This window comes from Sus scrofa, chromosome Y (genome assembly GCF_054392235.1).
Source record: "Sus scrofa isolate SSC_HxYL_T2T_F1_AM1 chromosome Y, Sscrofa_HxYL_maternal_Yorkshire_Landrace_v2.0, whole genome shotgun sequence".
In the NCBI taxonomy this organism is placed as follows: domain Eukaryota; kingdom Metazoa; phylum Chordata; class Mammalia; order Artiodactyla; family Suidae; genus Sus; species Sus scrofa.
In genome coordinates, this window is record NC_139402.1 from 9,555,244 (window position 1) to 9,578,649 (window position 23,406).

The window sequence follows — 23,406 nt, forward strand, 5'->3', positions numbered from 1 at the left end:
CATGGGGCAGAGATGAACAATTCTGTTTGCTCCACCAACAAGACTACTGAAATTGACAAAGTCAGACTTTTCAGTTAAGATTTTTTTTTTTTAAGTTTTTAAATCTCTGAAAACACTGCTGTTTTTGGAGTCAGAAAATAAATTTCAGGGGACTCCTCTTGTGTTCACACTAGATTAAAATTTTAGATCCTTTAGAATATTTCTATCCGTCGACTCTTTCTGCATAACAAACATCTCCAAAATTTAACAACTTAAAACAACCAGTCTTTACTTAGATCGTGATTCTGTGGGTCAGACATTTGAGCTGGATTCAGCTGAGTGGCTGGACCCAGTCTTGGTTGAGCTCAGTCACGAATCTGTTGTTCATTTCCAGACAGGTGAAGACTGGTGCCTCATCAGATGGCTTGTCTCTGCCCCACGTGGTCTGCCCCCCTCCCACAGGCCAGTCAGGGTTCTGAGAGAGAAGCGGAGCCCAAGGCCTTTTAATATCTAGGCCCGGGCCTCACACATTGTCCGTGCTATCACATCTGATTGTCAAAGCAAGTGGCAAGGCCAGGCCAGATTCAGAGGAAGTGAAAGTGACCTATTGATGGGGGCCATTCCAAAGTCATGCTGAGAAGAGGCATGCATACAGGTAGCCGTGAAGGATCAGGGCCATTCTTCTCTTCTGCAATATTATTTGTCTCTACCGTCCTAATCACCTTCTCCTAAACGGATGTTTTTAAAAGTCAACCCTGTAAAGAAGAATGGGGCAAAAGAGCTGAAAAACAGAAATCTCCACTGGATTCCGATGTGACACAAGCTCTGATATCTGAATGGACATTGTTTGTTTTTCGGTTGTGCCCTCGGCCTGCACATTTTCCTGGACAAGGGATCACACCCATGCCACAGCAGCAACCCAAGCCCCTGTCGTGATAATGCCAGATCCTTAACTTACTGTGCCACAGGAGAACGCCTGGGCATTGTTTTTAAACTTTGAAAAGTCCAGCTGTATATCTGTCCTCAAAATATAACCTTGACCATCAGATTCTTTCGTTGCTCCCAAAGCTACCCGTTTCGTTGCTTGGTAAGATAACTACCTGTCTCCTGCAGCCATGGGAAAGTACATCGATGGTTATAGAGATAGTGCTGTTGTGGCAATGGAAAAAAATGTTGATTCGATATAAGGTTTCCATAGCTAAAGCTCATGGATGTTGAACAAAACAGCCTCATTGTTTTTGTATTCCATTCAAAATGGAAAGAGGGGGGAGAGACTTTATTAAATGGAAAAAGAAAAAAAAAAAAGCAGTAAAAGAGAATCCTCAATGCCTTGTTCATGAGTAGGAGGTATTAACCAAGAATAATGAAAGGGAACATAGGCAGCACTGCCCCGGTGAAAACTGAGTGCTTCTGCGACAACTGAAACTGACCCACGCCTAAGAGCCGCTTCCGCCTCCCCCGTCCCACCCCCACCACCCCAGTCCCGCCACTTCTCGGGCTCTCGGATTCACTAGCCACACGTGGTATGATTTTCTAAAGCATCACAGGGGGATAGGAGAGCATTGCGAAAGGATTTCCTTATGTTTGTTTATATTGGCAGCACATTTCCAAGAGGTAAAAATACCCAACCCCCTTCATCCCCAATATGTTTGGTGTTAAAAGAAAAAAAGAAGAAATGCTTTTGGAGGTTGGGAGGGACGATTACACGTGACCAAACCTGTCTTAAAGGCATCACCCATGGAGTAGACTCCAAATGTCTGAGGGAAAGCCAGATACAATGGAGAAATGACATTATGAACCTCTGAACCAGTATGTACTTCCTCCTTTTTCTTTTAATTAATTTAATAAATAATGTATTGCGCACTTAAACTGAAAAAGACATTGGGCTCCTTGCGAGGGAACCATAGAGATTAATAAAATATAGCCCTTTCTCTCGCGATTATAATTTATCAGGAAAGAGAAGCAGTTGCTAAAGAACAGTAACGCAAGTTGAAATAAATAGAGTCCAACCTCATTATTCATGGATTCCCAATAGAATTATTTGTTTAAATCAATACTCGTGGTGTCCTCGCAGTCATTCGAAGACACATACGCAACGGTAAAAATTTTTTAGTTGCTTGACAAGCGTGTTCCCAGCTGAGGCTTTTTTCACAACCTGTTTAGTGCCGGCGTTTTTTTGCCTTTTGTGTTTTGTTGATTTCATCATTTACTATGACTCCCTAGGGCGTTCCTGTTGTGGCTCAGTGGAAACAGATCTGACTAGCATCCATGAGGACACAGATTCGATCCCTGGCCTTGCTCCGTGGATTAAGGATCTGGCATTGCCGTGAGCAGTGGTGTAGGTCGCAGACGCAGCTCAGATCCCACATTGCTGTGGCTGTGGCACAGGGCAGCAGCTGCAGCTCCGGTTCAACCTCTAGCCTGGGAACCTTCATATGCCCCAGGTGCAGCCCTAAAAAGACAAAAAAATATATACGTATATATATAACTCACTAATGTTAATGTGCTGTCTCGTGTCTTAAGTACAAGATGGCTGTGATGTGCCTTACTGGGAAAATACATGTGTTAGATGGGCTTCCTCCACTATAAGCTCTAGTGTTGGCCATGAGTTCAGGGTGAATCCATCAGTGACATTTATTTAATAAGGTATCTCTGTACAGGAAAACGCACAAACCAAGCTTGTGTGCTGATTGGTTGGTGTGATGTTGTGACTGGAGGGTCACAGGAACCTAACCCTGTTTTGCTCCTAGGAGCAGTGGTTCCGTTGTCACTAATTTGATGTTCATGGCCGCCTTGTAGAACATCACCTCTGCAGAGAATGAGAGTCATTGGATTTGTCACAAGAATGCATGAAAGGGTGTGTGTCACGGGGGGACAGCTAAGATGCTCTGGATGTTCAGAGACAGCTTCTGGTTGAAGGAAACTGGAAGGATTCATTGCATGAGGAAACTGAGTCACTCGGGGATTAAAAAATTCGGTTATGCGTGCCTGCAGGGTAGACCAGCAGGAGCAAAATCAGAGGCCGTGGAGAACCCTGGTTTGCGTCCTGCTGAAGAGCATTAGTCCCAAGGCCAGACCCTCTATATCCTCATTGCAGGTCTATGACTTGAGGGATCCGTGGTGTGATCTCAGGTAAGTTACTCAGTTTCCAGTGAAGTGGGTGAATAATCGCATCGCTCTCACAAGCTTGCTGTCAGGATTAAAAGCTGTTACACCTTAGAGCTCCCATTGTGGCTTCGCGGGCTAAGGACCTGACATAGTCTTTGTGAGGATGTGGGATCGATCCCTGGCCTCACTCAGTTGAGGATCCAGCATTGCTATGGCTGTGGTATAGGCCTCAGCTGCAGCTCCAATTTGACCTCTAGCTCTAGGCCACAAGCGTGGTCCTAAAACAGAAAAACAACGTCTGTCACACCTTAGTAAATAGCCTGGTGCGTGTTAAGTAGCTATAGCAAATCACTGTTATTGCCGTTATCAGCACTGGGGAGCAAGCGTGGGTTTTTGAACAGGGAACAGACCACATTCAGGTTGTGCTGTAGCCTGAGGCTGGAAGTGGGAAGCAGAAAAGATAGGAAAGGGCGCACGTGGGGACAGAGAGACCAAGAAGAAGGTGGGCCAGAGGGAGGTGAGGGTTCCAGGAGGAAACGGAGCAGAGAGAGTTCATGAGAGCTGGAAGGCGTCAACTCCAAAGAGTCAGAAAGCAGGCCCAGGGCTCTAGCTTTGTTTTCCTCCTCCATCGGGCCTTGGTTCCGTGAGAGCATTTAGATGGTGAAAATTCTGGGAGCCCTTGACTGACCAGGTGAGCACTTTCCGTCTGAGTACTGGCTGTGATGCAATCATTGAAAAGTGATATAACACTTCAGGCAGGGTGGACATGGACCCGTTTCAGTAAAGAAGAGGGAAAGGGGGCCGTTGCGTGGGGATGATGCAGTTCTGGCTGGGGCCTGGGGAGTTTGCGAAGCTTCAGGAAGAGGGGTGACTTTGATGGAGAGCCCACAGCCCCGTAGTCCCATCTGAAAACTTCCATTGCAGAATCAGGAATCTTGAAGAAAGACGGTGGTTCTCTTGATTCTGAAGTGAAGCACATGAAAAAGAAGGGAGAGACCGAAGAAGAAAGGAAAGGAGCGGGGGACCCTGGCCTTGGGTCGTGAAAATGTCGGATATTCCTTGACACTCAGGCGGACATGTTTGTCTTCTCGCGAGCAAATACCCGGTGCTTGGATGCGGGTGTCCAGGCCCTGTAAAAATCCGGCCCCCAGTTTTTCCTATGAAATAGGAATGTACCAAGGCAGATTAAAATTCTAATATAACTCTAAAAAGCTTTGGGGAGTTCCTGTCGTGGCTCAGGGGTTAACGAATCCGACTAGAAACCATGAGGTTTCAGGTTCGATCCCTGGCCTCGCTCAGTGGGTTGGGGATCCAGCATTGCCGTGAGCTGTGGTGTAGGTCGCAGACACGCTCGGATCCCACATGGCTGTGGCTGTGGTGTAGGCCAGCAGCTACAGCTCCAATTAGACCCCTAGCCTGGGAACCTCCATGTGCCATGGGTGCTGCCCTAAAGACAAAAATGCAGAAAAAATAAAAAGCGTTGGCACTGTCTTATCTGAAACACCAGTTCTGCCATGGGGAGTAAATAGGGGCCCATAAAGTAGTTTTTAATGTCTTCATTCTTCTTCTATGAATTCAGCTCCTTTTTCTTTGGGAAATAGGCTGGGTTGGGAGTCAGGGGTTAACACCTAAAAGGTGAAATTCTGTTTCTCATGTAAAAACAAGCCTCTTTTCTACGTTCAGGTGCGAAAGTGAGTCATCAAAGATGGCAGCTGGGACACACATCCTTGTCCCCGTTAACCCTTGTGTGCTCAGTAACCAGCAGGGGGTACACGGGGCGTTTCGTTCCACAAAAACAATTACGCATATACATTTTGTCTGCTCAGGGCTGCAGGCAGGGTGCTTCTTGAGTTTCAAAGCAAGATTATTAGACAGAAATGACTGGCAAGTCTTATAAGTTGGGTAACTGCCAGACGGACCAAGGATAAAAATCACGAAAAGAAGCAAAAAAAGAGACAGACTGATTACCTGCAGCAATCCCCCCCCCCTTTTTTTATGTTACTGAAAGAATTACCTTTTGAGACCCCACTGTGTAACCTGCTCAAGCCACGCAACTTCCAAACTGGCCTGCCCGCCGTCATACCCAAGTGGAACTCTACCGTCTCCGTAAGCCTGGAAACCACTTCTGAAATGCCTCTGGGTCATCAAGGCCAAGATGAAGGACTAATGAGGGTAAATGTATAAAGTAGAAGAAAAATCATCAAGGGCCCCCTTTCCCACAGTGCTTGGGCTAGAGTTCAAGGGATTCACGCCCTTTGGGCATCCGTATTTGATTTTCATAATCCCACCAAAAAAGAGGTAGCCTTTGTCCTAAACGAGAAAAAGCGTTTGAAATTCTCTATGTTCTCCATGAGTCCGCACATACCCCACCCCAAAGTTTGCTTTCCAAAACCTGGTTTCATAGCAGAAGTGCATGAAGAGGAGGGCAAAATCTCTGTGACCTCACCGAAAATGCAGCTTCCATAGTGTATACTGGGGCCATCAGATGGAAAGTGCAGGGCTCGTTAAGGTGCAAGGGACGATGACGAAGTCAGAGCTGCAGGCTGCACTCCCTTCAGGAGGGACCAGGAATGAAATATTCTGTGTATGCTGCAGCAAGATGACATCTAAGGTCTTTCGATGAAACTCGAAGAACCCAGAAAATTCACAACCCCCTCACTCCCGAAGGGTTAACTCCGCGTTGAAACCGAACATTGTGCATTCGTCACAGTCAAGGTAGATCTCAATCAAATACTGGGCCCTGTAAAAATCTGGCTCCCAGGTCTTCCTGCAAAACGGGAATGTCAACAGGCGCCCATAAAGAAGGTAAGAAAAGAATGTACGAAAAAAATGTCGATTAAGTATTCCAAATTATACGTAGAAGGCGTTATCATTTGATGAACAGGAAACCAAAAGTCTGCTGTAATGTTTCTGTCCTGTGAATGGGGACCCTCCTGACAGCAGACTGGGGTCCAGTGTGTGTCTGTGGCCATGAGATGGGCTGAATGTGGAGCCCTCCATGGGTGTCAGTTGCCAGCAAAATTCACTGCATGGAATGGTCTTTGGGGCATTGATTCTTTGCTTGGCCATTGATCCCAACGTGTGGCTCTGGTTAGCCCAGAATTTCACCCTCAGCACGATGACATTTGGGACCAGATCCTTCCTTCTTGCTGGGGGCTGTCCTGTGTGCTGTAGAAGGGGGAGCAGCCTCTACTCCCCAGGCTGGAATGCAACCCCACCCTGTCGTGACAACCAAAAAATGCCTGCAGATAGTCCTAAATGCTTCAGAGGGGAAGTGGGGACACAGTCCCTCCAAGGTGAGACGCCTCAGGCTTAGACACCGGGAAGCGCCCTGCCAGCCCACCCACAGACCCACGCCGACTGCCTCAGAAAAGCAAGTGCTAAGGGCTGCTCACAGCTATAGCCCAGCGGCCCGCACCCACAGCATATGGAGGTTCCCAGGCTAGGGGTCTAATTGGAGCTGCAGCTGCCGGCCTACACCACAGCCACAGCAACACCAGGTCCAAGCCATGTCTGCAACCTACACCACAGCTCACAGCAACGTAGGATCCTTAACCCACTGAGGGAGGCCAGGGATTGAACCCACAACCTCGTGGTTCCTACTCGGATTCGTTTCTGCTGCGCCACTATGAGAACTCCTCCACAGCCTGACTCTTGGATTTCTTTCTGCCTCTAGTCCTGGCTGTGAGACCTACATCTGACCCGCTTGCCAGAATCGTCGCCCCCCTCCCACTCAGCTCTTTCTTCCAGGCCCCCCGTCTCCAGCACTCGGGTCTCCAAGAGGGAGACAGTCTCGTCAGACCAGAAGGATCGAGAGTTGGTGAACACACGGGTCTGCCGTATTTAACTCCACATCCTGTCTCATCTGCTGCCTTGGGCAACTCTTTCTTTCTCTCAAGAAAGAACTAATCATGAAAAGTCAGCCATCAGTGAATGTTCATTGCACGAGAAGCCAGGCCCAGGAGGCCCACCGGCTAGCCTGGGAAGTCTGTCACCTCCTAGAGCAAGCCGCTGCTCTGGCAGCACACCACTTTGTCTTCCACGCCTAGAACAGTGTCTGAAATAGTAGTTGATGCTCCATATTTGCAGAATGATTTACTTTTCAAAAACGCCAGGTCAGTGAATGTTACTTGCGGTCATCTCGCATGTTCTGTGCTGGTCTAAGCCAAATGAATGTATGACTCAATCAACAGATCAATTCTTGATTCCTTCATGCGGTGGCTTTCTAGTGGCGGGAATACCATTTTCTTCTTTTTTAAAAAATGGTATTTATGTATTTTTTTTCTTTGGCCATGACGATGGCATGTGGAAATTCCCGGGCCAGGGATCGAACCCACACCGCGGCAGAGACAATGCCAGATCCTTAACCCACTGGACCACCAGGGAGCTCTCAGGAGAGCATTTTCCTATTGACAGCTGCGGTGGGTAGAATTCTAAGACGACCCTCGACATTCCCGGCCGCTGTTAGACACACACCTTCTCCAGGTTACTCAGTCACATACGAAAGCCCGGGTGCTTCCGTGAGGGGAGTTTGCTGGTGGAATTAAACCCCCAATCAGCCGACCTCATGAAGGGGAGATTATCCTCAGAGGGCCTGACCTAATTAGGCGAGACCTTACAGGTGTCAGGGTTTTTCCTGGAAAGAGAGATTTGAAACATGAAGGGGAATCGGGTGAGGCAGAGTCTCTACTCCCAGATTAGAAGATGAAGGGACCCCAAGGCAAAGAATGTGGGTGGCTTCTGGGAGCTGAGAGCGACCCCAGCTGACAGCCAGCAAGAAAACCAGGACCTCCCCATGCATAGAGCTGAGTTCCACCAGACCTGCGGAAGGGCCAGCCTCCCGAGGAGAAGCACAGCACCACCGCCCCAGCCAGGCCACCACCTGGGCCACAGCCCTGGCCCAGCTGACCGAGGACACAGCCACATGTCCCCAAGCTTATGACCTCCGAGCTGTGACTCAGAACTCAGAACCCACGCCTCTGACCTCCCAGCTACCGGCTGAGGCGGGGTGATTTTAAGTGTGTGGCGATTGGTGAGGTAGCAAAGGGGAGAAAGCCGGAGGGACATGCAGGGAGGGAGCAGGGCCAGGAGTCCGTGAGGAAAGCCGGCGGGAGAGCACGCTGGGGAGACGTCCACGCCTGGGGAGGAGGAGGCTCCGAGGGTATCTGCTGCGGGTGTGTGATGCTAAGAGCAAGAAGGGAAGAAAAAGCCTCGAACAAGCCCTATTACGCTGGACCACGAATGAAGACCCACCTGAGGCCTTTTCTTCATGCAACACAGACTTAAGTTACTTTGAGTTGACAGCTGGTGCCGTTTCCCCACCCTGCTCGGCCCCCAGCTCTCCTAGCTCCCACTTTCAGGCCTCAGGTCTGGGAAAATCCCCAGAAGATCCATCAGTACAAGTCCGCAGGACGAAGGCCTGTCTCCCTCTTGCAGCTTGCAGTCTTGTGATTTCCACCTTCCCTGGTAGCATGTAGAGGCTGAGAACAGCGGTCTTACCGCAGGTTCGATCCCCCGCCAAGCACAGTGGGTTGAGGATCTGGCGTTGCAATTGTGGCTCAGATCTGATCCTGGCCCAGGAATTCCATGTGCCACCGGGCAGCCAACAGAGAAAAAGAAAGAAGAAAAGAAAATGGGTCTTACATGGGAGAGGCAGGTGTGTCCATGCTTTTCGTAAAGCTCTGCAGCTGAAGTAACCACTTTAAGGCAGCAATTCTTGCCCCAAGGCTCCCAGCCTCTTTCCTCTATAGCAGCAATTTTCATCTGGAGTGATTTTTGCTCCCAGAACTGTTCGGCAATGTCAGGAGACACACCTGGGAGAGGAGGGTGCTCCTGGCGTCAAGTGGGTGGAGAGCAGAGGTGCTGCCAAACGTCCTACAACCAGCAGAACAGCCCCATGACAAAGGGTTACCCCGCCCCAAAGGTCAACAGTGCCGAGGCTGAGAAACTCGGATTCACAACCTGTGATGGCCAAGGACTGACGATCAAAGATGCCAAAGAAAGGGATGGAAGCCCAGCATGTCAGCTCGCACCGACAGGTTCCTGCGTTTAGTGTGTTTGGTGTTAGTGGAAAAATGGAAACGAAAAAGAAAAGGAGTTCTCACTGTGGCGAGGTGGGTTAAGAATCCTACAGCAGCAGGTTCGGGTTCAATCCTGGCCCTGCACAGTGGGTTAAAGGATCTAAATTGCCACACAGCTCAAGTTCGATCCCTGGCCGGGGAACTTCCATGTGCCATGGGTGCGGCCATGAGAAAGAAAGAAGGAAAGGGAAGAGGGAAGGAAGGATGGTAGGATGGAAGGGGAAAGAAACACAGCATTATTTCTCAGGCTAAAAAAAATTGCTGAGTTCCCTGGTGGCTCAATGGGTTAAGGATTTGGTGTTTTCATTGCTGTGGCTCAGGTCACTACTGTGGCATGGCTTCGATCCCTGACCCAAGAGCTGCCCATGCCACCGATGCGGCCAAAATTTGATTTTAAATCACTTCGATCTATGTGAGGATAGTGTTCTCTTGCTTAGCTGCCCTCAGAAAAAGTACAGCAGGATGCAGGCCAGTTTCAGAACCGCCACCAAATTGCCCCAAGATGAGAAGATTCTCCGTGACTCTCCCTCCCGGCTGCCTTTCCACACTGGGTGGGGCTCCCTGCATGTGGCCAGCCTGGTTTCACGCTTGGAGGAAGGATTGGAGGCTGAAGCTCTGCCAGTGGGCCAAGGCCCTGGGATTGGACACCAAGATAAGGCTGAGATGAATTCTTCTTCTAGGGGGTTCCACAGCAAGAACAGGTGTCATTGGTGGGGCAGGGTGGCCTGAAGACACAGCACAGAGGGGGCTGGTCGTTGTTTCAGGTCCCAACCGAGACACCCTGTTTCTCTAAGCAGCTTCATGGGTCCGCAGGGGGAGGAGAAGGTGAGCAGGTCCCAGGGGAGCACCTCTTCCGGCAGATCAGCAGCTCCTGAGGAGTGGCAGCCGGGCACCTCAGCCTATGCTGGCGTCCTGCTGACTCAGATGGGACATGTGGGCATTGCATCAGCGACCCCCCAAGGGACCCGGGGAGCTAGAGAGACCCAAGGGAGATGATGGCCGAGGCCTCTTTCTGGCGGGAGATAGAAAATGAAAGCAGGTGCCATGATCAGAGAAAGAATTCCCTCCATCCGCCTTGAAATTTCCTGGGCTTCCTTTGTTATGCGCTGAATTTATAAATGCATACATGTTAAGTTGCTCTCCAACGGGATCAATGCAAGCATATAAAGAGGCAGTAAAGAATCATTAATTTCATCGTGTCTGTTCCTTTTGTTGTGACAGAAGCAACCAGCCTTTCGACAGATCCCCAGAAATGGGAGGGCTCCCAGGACGCTGATTCATTCCATATTTACATGCTCCAGTACTTGTCACCCGAGCTCCATCGTTGGCAGTCGTTTGCATAGCTTAATAATGCTCGGAGTGAAACAGCCCTTCCCAAAGTCCAAAAGCAGCCTCTTCTTTTTCTTAATGTTAGCTCAGTGCCCATAATTTTGATGTAATGCTGGAGTGTAGCCTTTATTTTCAGGGATTTCGCCATAGCCATGAACCGATGATGCCCCCTCCACCTTTCTGATTCAATGAAATTGCACACCTATTGAGGTTCTACCATGTACCCAGCTCTGAGCGAGGCCGATGGGGGTTGGGGGTGGGGGTAAAGTTGAACCAAGCAGACATCCCTCTGTTCCTGAAGAGCTTTTATATCATGTTCTCGCTGCTGCATTCCAGTGAAGTCCGAGAAGCCTTTCAGAGAACAAATCACCTGCGTGCCTGCCATGAGCAGAAACATAGTAAAACCCATCTAGGAGACAGAGTCGGATGAAAAATGAGAGGAAAGAGGAGATGAGGCCAGAGGTAACACCAGCTCTCAGAATTCATCCTATGGACTCTCTGTCAGAGGAGGACTCTGTATTTGGCTCCGAGCTTCCCAGCAGCCAGGGTGAAAGGAGAAACACGATCACTCATGTATCCACAGAATGCAAACAAGCAGAGCAAGTGTAGCAGCACAAACACTGCTATTCTTCCTGAAAGAAGGTTCCTTCTCACCCCTCTTCTCCTAACAGGACTCTTCATGCTGTGAGGCTAACAGGGTAACCCCAGACACGCCAGAGACACAGCACCTGTGACGACCAGCCAGAGGGTGCAGGGAGGAGTCAGGGCAGGGGGCGGTGGATAGAACACGGCCTAGAGGGGGACAGAGGCCAGGCACTTGGAAAGGCCTTGGGGGGCAGAACCCTGAAGGTGGGTCGGATTCCTAAAAAGGCCGAAAGAGCGGCATTCCGAGTCGAGGGCACAGCCCGGGCAAGGGCTTGGAGTTAGACGGAAAGGAAACATCTTTTGAAAGAGGCAGATCGGCCAGGTGTTTTTGGTTCGTTTGTTTGTTTGGGGCCGCACCTGCGGCATATGGAGGCTCCCAGGCTGGGGGTGGAATCAGCTATAACTGCTGGCCTACACCACAGCCACAGCCATGCAGGATCCGAGCCATGTCTGAGACCTACCCTGCAGCACATGGCAACGCCAGATCCTTAGTCCACTGAGAGAGGCCAGGGATCGAACCTGCATCCTCATGGATACTAGTCAGGTTCGTTTATGCTGAGCCACAATGGGGACTCCTGGCCAGCTGTTAAAGTCTCACGGAAAGACAGTCTGGAGCCAAGATCACGACCGACTAAGGGCTGGAGACATTATTTTGTGTGTTGTGGCTGGTGTCGAATGGGGACATGTATTGAAAGAGAAAGTGATCTGAGTTCCCGTTTTGGCTCAGTAGTAATGAACCCGACTAGTATCCCTGCAGATGAGGGTTTGATCCCTGGCCTTGCTCAATGGGTTAAGGATCCAGCGTTGCCATGAGCTGTGGTGTAGGTCACAGACGTGGCTTGGATCTGATGTTGCTGTGGCTCTGGCGTAGGCCATCGGCTGCAGCTCCGATTAGACACCTAGCCTGGGAACTTCCATATGCTGCAGGTGCGGCCCTAAAAAGAAAAACAAAAACAAAAAAGACAAAGAAAGGAAAAGAAAGACGAGGTGGTAAGAGCCAGCCCATATCTGGGGAGTCACAATGTGTAGCTGAGGAGGCCGCGAGCTGGGCAGTGGACAGAAGGATGAAGGAAGAGCTGTGGGAGGGTGATGACAGCTGGTTCTGGCCAAGGACTCAGTCCTTGGCAAGAAGCCTTTTTTTTTTTTTCCTGGCCATGCCTGGGGCATGTGGAAGTTCCCGGGCCAGGGATCAAATCCGTGCCACAGCAGCAACCTGGGCTGCTGTAATAACAACACCAGATCCTTAGCAGACTGCACCACAAGGGAACTCCACATGGAGCTTTTTTTCTTTTTTGATGATTTTTGCTTTTGCCATTATAGTTGGTTTACAGTATTCTGTCAGTTTTCTACTGTACAGCAAAGGGATCCAGTCATACACACATATGTGTATATATATATATATCCTTTTCCTCACATGATCCTCCATCACACGTTGAGATTTTTAAAGTGACATTTCCAGCAGGCCAACCAAGGCAGAGAGGTGTTGGGTCTACCGTAAATGAGCTCATAGAAGCAGACTAACACAGAGGAGCCCAATAATAGGGAGAAAGATGTGATGCGGAATCGAAAGCCCAGAGCAGAGTTCTGGCTGCCGTTTGGGGAAAGCTTCTCACAGCCGCTGAGATCTGAACTGGGTTTTGAAGAATACATATGTTGGGAATAAAGCTGTCTGAAAAGAAACACAGGGATTCTTGTTTGCGGAGGACTCACTGCCTGATCAAATTCAGACATACCTACTGCCGTGCATTGTAAGGTGCTACACAAATATGCGTAAGTTGGAGTTCCCGTTATGGCTCAGCAGGTTACGAACCTGACTAGTGTCCATGAAGATGCCGGTTCGATCCCTGGCCTCGCTCAGGGGGTTAAGGATCTCGCGTTGCTGTGAGCTGTGGGGTAGGTCACAGACGCAGCTCGGATCCTGCGTTGTTGTGGCTGTGGTGTAGGCTGGCAGGTGTAGCTCTGTTTTGACCCTTTGCCTGGGAACTTCTAGATGCTGCGGGTGCAGCCCTAAAAAGAAAAAAAAAGAAGAAGAAGAAAGCAAATATGCATAAGTCTGTGCCTCTAACAGGGATAGCACCAGGCAGGGGGAGGACCTGGGTCTGGAGGTGGCCTGGCCCCACCTTTCCTGCTTGTGTGCCCTGGGCAGCCTCCATCCTGTCTCTGAGAGAATTAGGTGAGGCGGCGAAGGTGAAGAGCTTAGTTCATGATTCGTGTCCACGAGCGAAAACTCTTGACTTGGTTACGTGGCAGGGGCCTCTACTTGGTATTCAAATGCCTGTTAAAATCACACACCGGATGATTCCCTTCGTTATAGGCTTATGTTCAAGTGTTTCAGATCTGAATGTTTTCCGTTTGGTTTTCCTACCTTGCACACCTCTGGGGACCTCCTGAATTTAATTTTCTTCTGTTGGTTCTTCTGTTAAGTCCCAGATGTGTTAAACATTTATCACGGTGCTGTGTAGCTAAAACACAGAACATTCTAACCAGATGTGGGAGGGGGTGTGTACATCCCGTGTGCTATACTCTGTGTGTTTTTTTTTCCCCTTCTCCAGTGAAAAGAACACCCGTGGATGTCCCATGTCCCCGATGGTGGTGTGTGAGGCAGAGAACCACGCTGCACATTCTAGAGCTGTCCTAGACCCTTGCTGAGTCTTTGAGGCTGAAAAAGTCACAGACAGGATAATCTATTTATTTAAACTCCTTCTTCCAGAGCTATCCAGCCCCTGACTGATGATGTGGCCAAGACTGATCTTTCGCCACCCTCATCTCTTGAATCAAGGAGATCCCCTCTCAGCCTGTCTCTGGACCCCTGAGCAATTCCCGCTTCCAAATGGTGTTTCAAAGGGGAACTTTCTTCCTGTGTGTTGGTAGCACCTCTTTTGAGATACACCCACTGCAACATCTCGGAATGATCACCGACAGAGAGAGGTGAGTGGCGAGGGAGTGAGTCGAGTGATGAATGCTTTCTAAAGGGTTGTGTTTAGAAGAATCTGCCTCTCCAGTGGCCAGAATCCTTGCCAAGGCTGTCAGGTTTCCACACTGGAGGGCTGACATTGGTTTGCTATTATTGGGGTTCTCTTATCTTTCCTTTGGGTGTGTGTTGTGGGGGGGGAGAGGGTGGTCTCTTCGTGTTTCCACGTTGTCTTTAGTTGATGGCATGACAAGCACTGCCTCGTACGTGGAAATTGTGACCATGCCAGGAGCCAGTCAGGGACAGATTGACTTCAGTGAAGCGAAGGATCAGTTAAAATGGAAGGTGGACCTTGGAAAGCTTCTTTGCAGGCAACACGCATGACTGAATCACAGCTCTTTCCGAGGGTGGGATGCGCAGCCTGCAGATGGGAAAGCCGCGTGTAAAAGGGAGCTGTTGGCCGTCTCGTCGACTGGGAGGCAGTCTATTGTAGGGTCCCAGCGCCTTCACTGCAGACGCTCTGCGAGTGTTGCGGTTCTCTGAGCAACTGTGGCTTGGAAACATTCAGTGTCGTAAGCTGCAGACAGTCTCATAAGGTTCCTTTCCTATTTCACATCTGCTGCGCCATGACTCCTGGGCACCCGGCAAGCAATTTCTTTTACCGGCTCCTGAGCCCGTGTCTTTGCTCCCACGCAGCGTGGTATCAGACCGCTCTGGGTTAGAGGTTTCAGCCTTCAAGTTCAGACTTCAGCTCTGCTACTGAGCACTGGGGGTGTCTCCAGCACCGAGGGAAGGCTGTGTAGAAGCTGTCCAAGGCTGCATACTAAACCCTGCCCCCCGCCCCCCGCCCCGTCCTGACTTCAAACAACCAGAACCATTTATTCCATTTCACAGTTTCTTCAAGTAGAGAATCCAGACAGAGCACAAAAGGGACAGCTTGTCCTGGATTCACAGCGTTTGGCCTTCTGTGGAAAGACCTAAAGACTGGGAGTTCCTGTTATGGCCTAGTGGTAACGAACCTGACTAGTATCCATGAGGGTATGGGTTTGTTCCCTGGCCCCGCTCAGCGGGTGAAGGAGCCAGCATTGCCGTGAGCTGTGGTGCAGATTGCAGACGAATTTCAGATCCGCGAGGCTGTGGCTGTGGTGTAGGCCGGCAGCTACAGCTCCAATTCCACCCCTAGCCTGGGAACCTCCATATGCCGTGGGTGCAGCCCTAAAAAAAACAGCAACAAAAAAAGAAAGACCTAAAGACTAGAGACTAGAGGACCCCCTTCCAGGGCAGCTCAACCCCGAGGTGGGGCATCCATGCTGGAAGTTGGAGGGAGGCCTCAGTGCCCGACCACGCGGCCCTCTCCACGGGACAGCTGAGCACTCCCCCAGAGTGAGCCACCCGAGACTCCAAAGCGGAAACTGAGGCAGTTGTTATGACCCAGGCTTCACAGTCATGTCCCATCTCTTTCTCAGCATCCTTGGGGTCAGGAGGCAGCCGAATTCATAGGGGCAAGGGTGCCCTGGAGGGGAGGGTCGTCAGGGACTCTCTTGGAGACTCGCTGCCACATGCAGCCTCAAATAACAAGAAGTGGGGTACGGTGGTGAGTGTGGGGGTACAAGACAGAGTGGTGCTGTGTAGTACAAGCTCCCAGGCCACACGATTGGGGTTCACATGCCTGCCACTTACTCTGTGGCCTTACACAAACTGCTGGATCCCTTTGTGAGTCTGTGTCCACATATTTAAAATGTGGTAGGCGAGGTTATTGTTTAGAAAAACTTCATTCCTGACATTGTCGTCTCCCCCACCCCTGGCAGCCGTCATGAGAGGAGACGAATTCCTCCCTCTGTCAGTGTCGAGCTGAGCTCTGTGAGTTGTTTTGAACTCATGGTGGGCAGAGCATATCTCCCCAACTCTTTCTCTTTCCTTTTTTTTTTTTTTTTTTTTTTTTTTTTTGTCTTTTTAGGCCCATACCCACAGCATATGGAAGTTCCCAGGCTAGGGGTCGCATCAGAGCGTAGCTGCTGGCCTACGCCACAGCCCCAGAAACTCAGGATTCAAGATGCATCCGCAACCTACGCCACAGCTCATGGCAACACCAGCTCCCTAACCCACTAAACAAGGCCAAGGATTGAACCCGTGTCCTCATGGATAGTAGTCAGGTTCATTACCACTGAGTCACAGCAGGAACTCCCCATACCTCCTCATCTCTTCATTTTAGATTCAGCAGTGTGCCTTGCCCTGGCCAGTGTGAGAAGGTGGGACACAAGTAGAGGCCTGAGGTGAGTTTGCACAGTTTTTCTTGCCCTCAGGCATGTCTCCCATCACTATGGGAAACACACACCACAGTTAGTCCACTGGTTCAAAGAGAAAGGGTGATACTTGGAGCAAACCTGAGACCAACCAGACTCGGCCTGGCCCAGACTAGATCCACTGAGTCTCAGCTGAACTGAGGACAGTGGGCACACGAGGGAGATTAAATGATTGGTGTGTTAGCCGAAGACATTGTTGTGGGGATATTTGTTACTCGGTCGTAGTGACACACCCGCTAACTGCCACAGGTGGGCGATGACAGAACCAATCTCAAGGTCTTGGAGGTTGCATGAAAGGAGAACTTTGTAAGTAGCTACAACCCTGCCTGGTGTTGCCGTTGGCTCATAGAGCCTTCACCCTCCTCTCCGAATGCAGCCTTGCCCCCTGCCCCTCTGCAGGCCCCCTTCCCTGGTCCGTGCCCTCCACTTTGTCCCGCCTTCCTGGTCCTCCCCTGCACTCAGCTCCACCCTCCCATTCTTTCCGCACCTCCCCTGCTATTCAGCAGCTGATCTGCCTCCTTAATCCATGTTAGTTCAAGAGTGGGAAAATGCTACCTCCACCTCGCCTCGTCCCTCCTTCCTGGGAATCAGTGGTTTGTTATTTTTGTTTGTTCATTTTAAGCATTTACTGGAGTCAAGGGCTCCTTTTGTCTCCCCAAGAGGAATGAATCATCCTGGTGCACAGTCCAGAGGAGGGATGAGGGAACGGGCAGGCTGTCACAGGCTGGCACGGGCAGGACGGTTGTGAAAAGACTGGCACAGTTTCTTTGAAGCTGGTGGAGCTTTGAGGCAACCTGGCCCCTCGAAACACACAGGTCTTGTTCACCTCGCCGCCAGGCTCTCTGCCTATGCCGCCGTCCCACCCTCTGCGTGCAGGTGGTCATTGCTGAACCGATAACGGGTCCTGCAGACATTGTCAGAAGAGCAGCGGGGGCCGTGGGGGCAGAAACGTGGCCCTGGCCTCGTCTCCAGGAGCCTCTGTCATCATGGCAACAGGGATGAGAGGCTTGCAGGGAAACGTGTGTGAGACGGGAAAAGAAAAATCCAGCAGGAGGCAAAGAGGATAAGACGAAGGGGAGAAAAGATGGGGCCAGAAGAAAAAGGAGGCAGAAGAAACACGGGAAAGAAAAAGAAATCACGGCAGTGGAACGAAAGACCATGATGGGCAGAGAGGGCAGAAAAGCCTAAATAAACGGGTGGGGGTCCAGAGGGGATTTTTAAGTCCTGCAGACTTTCTCACCTATTCCTAAAGGGGAGAGACAAAAAGGCTAATGGAGACAGAATGTAACCTATACATTCATGTGGAAACTGGCGTGTTCCCATGGATCTCACGCCTGGGAATTGGCCTTTGGGAGTTATTCCTAGAATATTTGCCTGGCTTCTTAACCCGAGGAACAAAAGACCAAGGTTTTAAAAGGGGATCGTGGGTGCATCTTAATGAGGCCAATTGTATCAGCCTGGATTCTTAGCTGTAAACAATAGGACTTAGCTCTGGCGAGTTTACCCAGAAAATGAATTTATTAGGGAATAATAAGTAGTTCACAGACTCTCCAAGAGAGTGCCTCAGACAGGGAGCTGACAAGGTCAGAAACGGCGCCAACACATCACACAACAGCTCCAGCGGAGACCAGGCTGCCGGCAGACATGGAACTAGCACCTCGGCTTGACCTTGAGGAAGAAAGAAGGGTTTGCCTGGATGCAGGAAAGAGAACCTGTTTGCAGGCGTAGGATGCTGTTGAACTGCATGTCTCTCTCTCTCTCTTTTTCATTTTTTAAGGTTTTGTTGAAATGTAGTTGATTTACAGTGTTGTGAGCATCTCTGCTGTGCAACAAAGTGATTCAGTTACGCGTGTACACACATCCCTTCTCTTTCAGATTCTGTTCCCACACAGATGATCACAGCATATTGGGTTGAGTTCCCTGTGCCAGACGGCAGGTCCCCATTGGCCAGTCATTCCATCGACCACAGGGTGCCTATGCCAGTCCCACACCCCCTGTCCATCCCCCCTACCTGTCCCCTTTGGTAACCGCAAGATTCTCTGCAAAGTCTGTGAGTCTTTGTATCTTTGCAAATAAGTTCATTTGTATCCTTTTTTATATTCCACATATAACTGGTACCACATGATGTTTGTCTTCCACTGTCCAACTTCACTGAGTATGATCATGTCTAGGTCCATCCACGTTGCTGCACACGGCATGACTTCATGCTTTTTTGTGGCTAATATGTGGACCACATCTTCTTTATCCTTTCCTGTATCTGTGGACATATAAGTTGCTTCCATGTCTTGGCTCTTGTAAGTAGTGCTGCAAGGACCATTGGGGTGTATGTTATCTTTTCGAATTATGGTTCTCTCTGGATAGATGCCCAGGAGTGGGATGGCTGGATCCTGTGGTAGTTCTCTTTTTAGTTTTTTGAGGAATCTCCATAGTGTTTTCCACAGTGGTTGAACCAATTTACATTCCCATCAAAAGTGTGAGATGGTTCCCTTTTCTCCACGCCCTCTCCAGCACTTATTGTTTGTAAACTTTTTGATGATGGCCATTCTGGCTGGTGTAAGTGGTACCTCAGAGTGGTTTTCATTTGCATTTCTCTAATAATAAGCAGTGTTGAACATCTTTTTGTGTGTTTTGGGGGCATTTTCACAGAACTAGAAAATAAATTTAAATTTTTATGGAAACACAGAAGACCCCAAATAGCCAAAGCAATCCTGAGAAAGAAAAAGGAGCTGGAGGAATCAAGCTTCCTGACTTCAGACTCAACCTCAAAGCTACAGTCCTCAAAACAGTATGGTACCAGCACAAACACAGAAGTATCAGTTCAATGGAACAGAGTAGAAAGCCCAGAAATAAACCCACACATCTGTGGTCAGCTAATGTATGACAAAGTAGGCAAGAAAATACAGTGGAGAAAAGAAAGTATCTTTGATAAATGATGCTGGAAAAACTGGACAGCTGCATGTAAAAAAAAAAATGAAATTAGAACACTTTCTAATACCATACACAAAAATAAACTGAAAATGGATTGAAGACCTAAATATAAGACCAGAGACTATAAAACTCTTCGACAAAAACATATGCAGAACACTCTCTGACACAGACCACAGCAGTATTTTCTCAGATCCATCTCCTAGAGTAATGAAAATCAAAACAAATAAGCAAATGGAACCTAATTAAACTTAAAAGCTTTTGCACAGAAAAGGAAACCTAAACAAAACAAAAAGCCGCCCCGCCAAGTGGGAGAAAATATTTGCAGATGAAGCAACTGACAAGGGATTAATCTCCAAAATACACAAACAACTCATACAGTTCAGTACCAAAAAAAACAAACAAACAATGCAATCAAAAAATGGGCAGAAGATCTAAACAGACATTTTCCAAAGAAGACATGCAGATGAGCCATGTCTCTTAATATCCCGTCTCCCTTCCTCCTACAGCAGGAGTTCTCACCCTGGGCAGTCTTACCCACAGGGGACATCAGGCAGTGTCTGGAGACATTTTCACTTGTCATAATCAGGGGACGGATGCCCCTGGCATCTGATGGGGAGCAGCCAAGCCCCTGAACCATGTCCAAGGCCTGTGCTTGGCTGGCCTCTGTGTCCAGATGAGTGGCTTATTGTAGCACAGTACAGCACGGAATCCACAGCCTAAATTACTGCAAAAACGACAGCTCGACCACAGGATGTTGGGGCCACGCCCAAGATATCGACTCCTCCACAGTTGAATCCATAAACACTGAGACTCTCCCACGACCGGGGTCAGCACAGTATATATATATCCTGCGAGCCAACTTCAGCTCACCACTTATTTCTAAACAACTCAGGAGCTACGAGTGATGTTTATATTTTTTTAATGGTTTTTAAAAAATCACCTGGCTCCCTGGCATAGGTTCTTGGCTGCTCACTGCCCTGCCTCCCAGTGCCTCCCAGCCTCCTGTTCCTTGTCGTCCCACCACCCCAACAGTCCCTGGCCCCTCTCATCCCCAGCGGGGACCAAAGCTGGGCACAGGCTCTGCAGAGGAGGTACTTTGGTGGCCGTCCCCATCCCAGGGTGGCATCAGCATGGCACATTCAGTGCGCAGTGTGATGAGGGGAGGAGGGGCTGCGTCTCTCCCCCACCCTCATCCAGGTACCTCCTTCTGAATTTCGAACAGACACGCTGAGTTTGCATCTTGCACGGGACCCCATGCACATGGTCTCGCCAGTAATCTCCATTGTTTTCATTCCTGTTTATAGAAATGTTTTTTTTTGGGGGGGGTTGTCTTTTTCTAGGGCCGCACCCACAGCATATGGAGGTTCCCAGGCTAGGGGTCTAATTAGAGCTGTAGCCGCCGGCCTACACCACGGCCACAGCCACGCCAGATCCGAGCCGCTTCTGCCATCTACACCACTGCTCAGGGCAACACTGGATCCTTAACCCACTGAGCGAGGCCAGGGATTGAACCCACAGCTTCATGGTTTCTAGTCAGATTGGTTAACCACTGAGCCATGACAGGAACTCCACAGAAATGTTTATAGAAAGGCACTTGGGCGGGGCCGCTGAGTCCTGTCACTCTCGTCATTGTGCCACACGGATCCCAAGGAAGTGCTTCTTTCGTAGGCTGTGTGCAGGGCTGTCATGGCAGTGCGTTGCTGGAGCTGGAGCCGACCGACCCTGTCAGAGTCTGTCCCCATTTCTCCCCACTCATCTCTATGTCCCAGGGAGCAGGCTTAGCCTGCGTGCGACAAGCTGGCGTGCTGAGGAGCTGAGCCTCCTGGAAGCCGTGCTCAACCGGCAGCTCTTGGGAGCTGGGGTATTTATACTCTGGAGCAGGGGAGGTGCATGACCTACAGGCTCTCCTCCAGGCCCCCAGAGGGCTGGGCCCCAACAGCCCATGTGCTCATAGACTTGGCAATGCCGCCTTCCCTTCCATTTCTCATGCCCCCTCCCCTGCAGCTGCCTCCTGGGGTTGGCTCACACGGCAACACCTTGCACTCAAGCCCTGTCTCGGGTCTGCTTTGGGGGAAACCCAGATCTAGACCCTTGTTTGACTTAGACTCCACCTTTACGCATGAAGAAGACTTGGATCCATTGATAATTTAAAATAATGACAATGCGGAGTTCCCGTGGTGGCTCAGCGGGTTAAGAACCTGACTAGGATGCATGAGGATAAGGGTTCAACTCCTGGCCTCGCTCAGTGGGTTAAAGATCCAGTGTTGCAGTGAGCTGTGGAGTAGGTCACAGACGTGGCTTGGATCCGGCATAGGCTTGGCGTAGGCTGGCAGCGGCAGCTCTGATTGGATCCCTAGCCTGAGACCTTCCATATGCCACATGTTTGGCCCTAAGAAGCAAAAAAAAAAAAAAGAAAAAGACAGTGCAACAAGACAGAGCATGGGTTTTTTAGCTCATGACTGTGGGAGTTAACAGACAGTTGTCACCTGTGGTCTAAAGAGAGGGTGCAGCTTTGACCCACCGAGGACACGCGACAGTAAAATACAGGCACCCAAGTAGATATCACTAAGGTTTAACTTTTTTTCTGCCTGACTCATAAATGAAACCTGTGCCAGCAAAATCAAACTGCTCCTACAAGCCAGAAATCCGACCCTTCAGAAAGAGAGTATCTTGGTGGAGAGAAGAGCCACTAGGGAAGGGAATGGATGGGCTGCCGCGTCACAGACTCGATTCCCTGACTACCTGGGCCCGTGTTCTCTGGCAGAAAAGATTCAATAATGATTCTCAGTGGCGGCCGGGAGAAAACGCCATCTAGTTCTCCTTCCCTGCTCCCCGCCTGTACCCCTCTGTGGAAGGACTGTGCACATCCCCCTACCCGTCCATGACAGCCTCCCACCTGTGTTGGGGTAGATGACTTCTGAAAGACCCATTTTACTGCGATTATTAGCTGTTAATTGTCACTGAAAAAAAATATGAATTTCCACCCCCCCACCCCAACCCCACCGCCACACACACAGAGAGAAAATGTGTCTTTCCATACGTGCACGTGAAAGTGGAATGTCAGGATGCTCAGCAACTGCATTAAAGCATAACGCACATGCGCAAGGTTGGAGTAACTCTCTTACTATCTCTCATTGTCTCAGATGGATTTTTTTTCTCATTATTTGCTTCTATTGTAATGGATGGGGAAATCAGTATTATATATAACAGATAGACACAAAAACCCTAGATTTTTTTTCTTGTCTTTTTAGGGCCACACCCATGGCATATGGGGGTTCCCAGGCCAGGGTTTGAATCGGAGCTGTAGCCACGGGCCTACACCACAGCCACAGCAATACAGGATCCAAACCTCGTCTGTGACCTATACCACAGCTCATGGCAATGCCGGATCCTTAACCCATGGAGCGAGGCCCAGGATAGAACCTGTGTCCTTATGGATACTAGTCAGATTCGTTTCCTCTGAGCCATGATGGGAATTCCTAGATTTTTTTTTTTTCGGTCTTTTTGCCTTTTCTAGGGCCACTCCCGTGGCATATGGAGGTTCCCAGGCTAGGGGTTGAATCAGAGGCGCAGCCACTGGCCTACGCCAGAGCCACAGCAACGCAGGATCCGAGCCACGTCTGCGACCTACACCACAGCCCACGGCAACGCCAGTTTCTTAACCCACTGAGCAAGGCCAGGGATCGAACCCACAACCTCATGGTTCCTAGTCGGATTCAATCACCACTGCACCACGACGGGAACTTCAAGATTTCTTTTTTTTTTTAAATACTTCAAAAATCTGCTTTTCATCATCATTTCTTTCTAAGCATTCAGGCAGATCATTTCCGTTTTTAACAAGGAAATACAGCAATTATTTTGATATGGTTTCTTTTTTTTTTTGACTGCATGTGGAAGTTGCCAGGCCAGGGACTGAACCCAAGCCACAGCAGTGACCCAAAGCCCTGCAGTGACAATGCTAGATCCCTAACCCGCTGTCCCACAAAGGAACTCCCTGCTCTGGCTTCTTAGAATGTAAGACAAGAATGATGGTTCATTTCAGCCATTTTAATCTTTCTATTCTTTTTTGTTCGGTGATGATCAAACCCAAATCCGTATTCATACTGAAAATACATTGTGGATG

General features: G+C 49.6%; 1 long non-coding RNA gene across 2 annotated transcripts in view; it reads left to right on the forward strand.

Moving 5' to 3' along the window:
• The window catches only part of LOC146394351 (uncharacterized), a 98,457-nt gene that overhangs the window by 60,790 nt on the left and 14,261 nt on the right, over positions 1-23,406 (forward strand). Inside the window, exons 6-8 of one of the 2 annotated variants that reach the window (XR_014836119.1) lie at positions 13,852-14,069; positions 16,265-16,325; positions 16,605-19,366. This is a non-coding gene — a long non-coding RNA (uncharacterized LOC146394351). Of the gene's footprint in view, positions 1-13,851; positions 14,070-16,264; positions 16,326-16,604; positions 19,367-23,406 lie in introns of those variants that run through there. The other variant, XR_014836120.1, reaches the window with a different exon arrangement.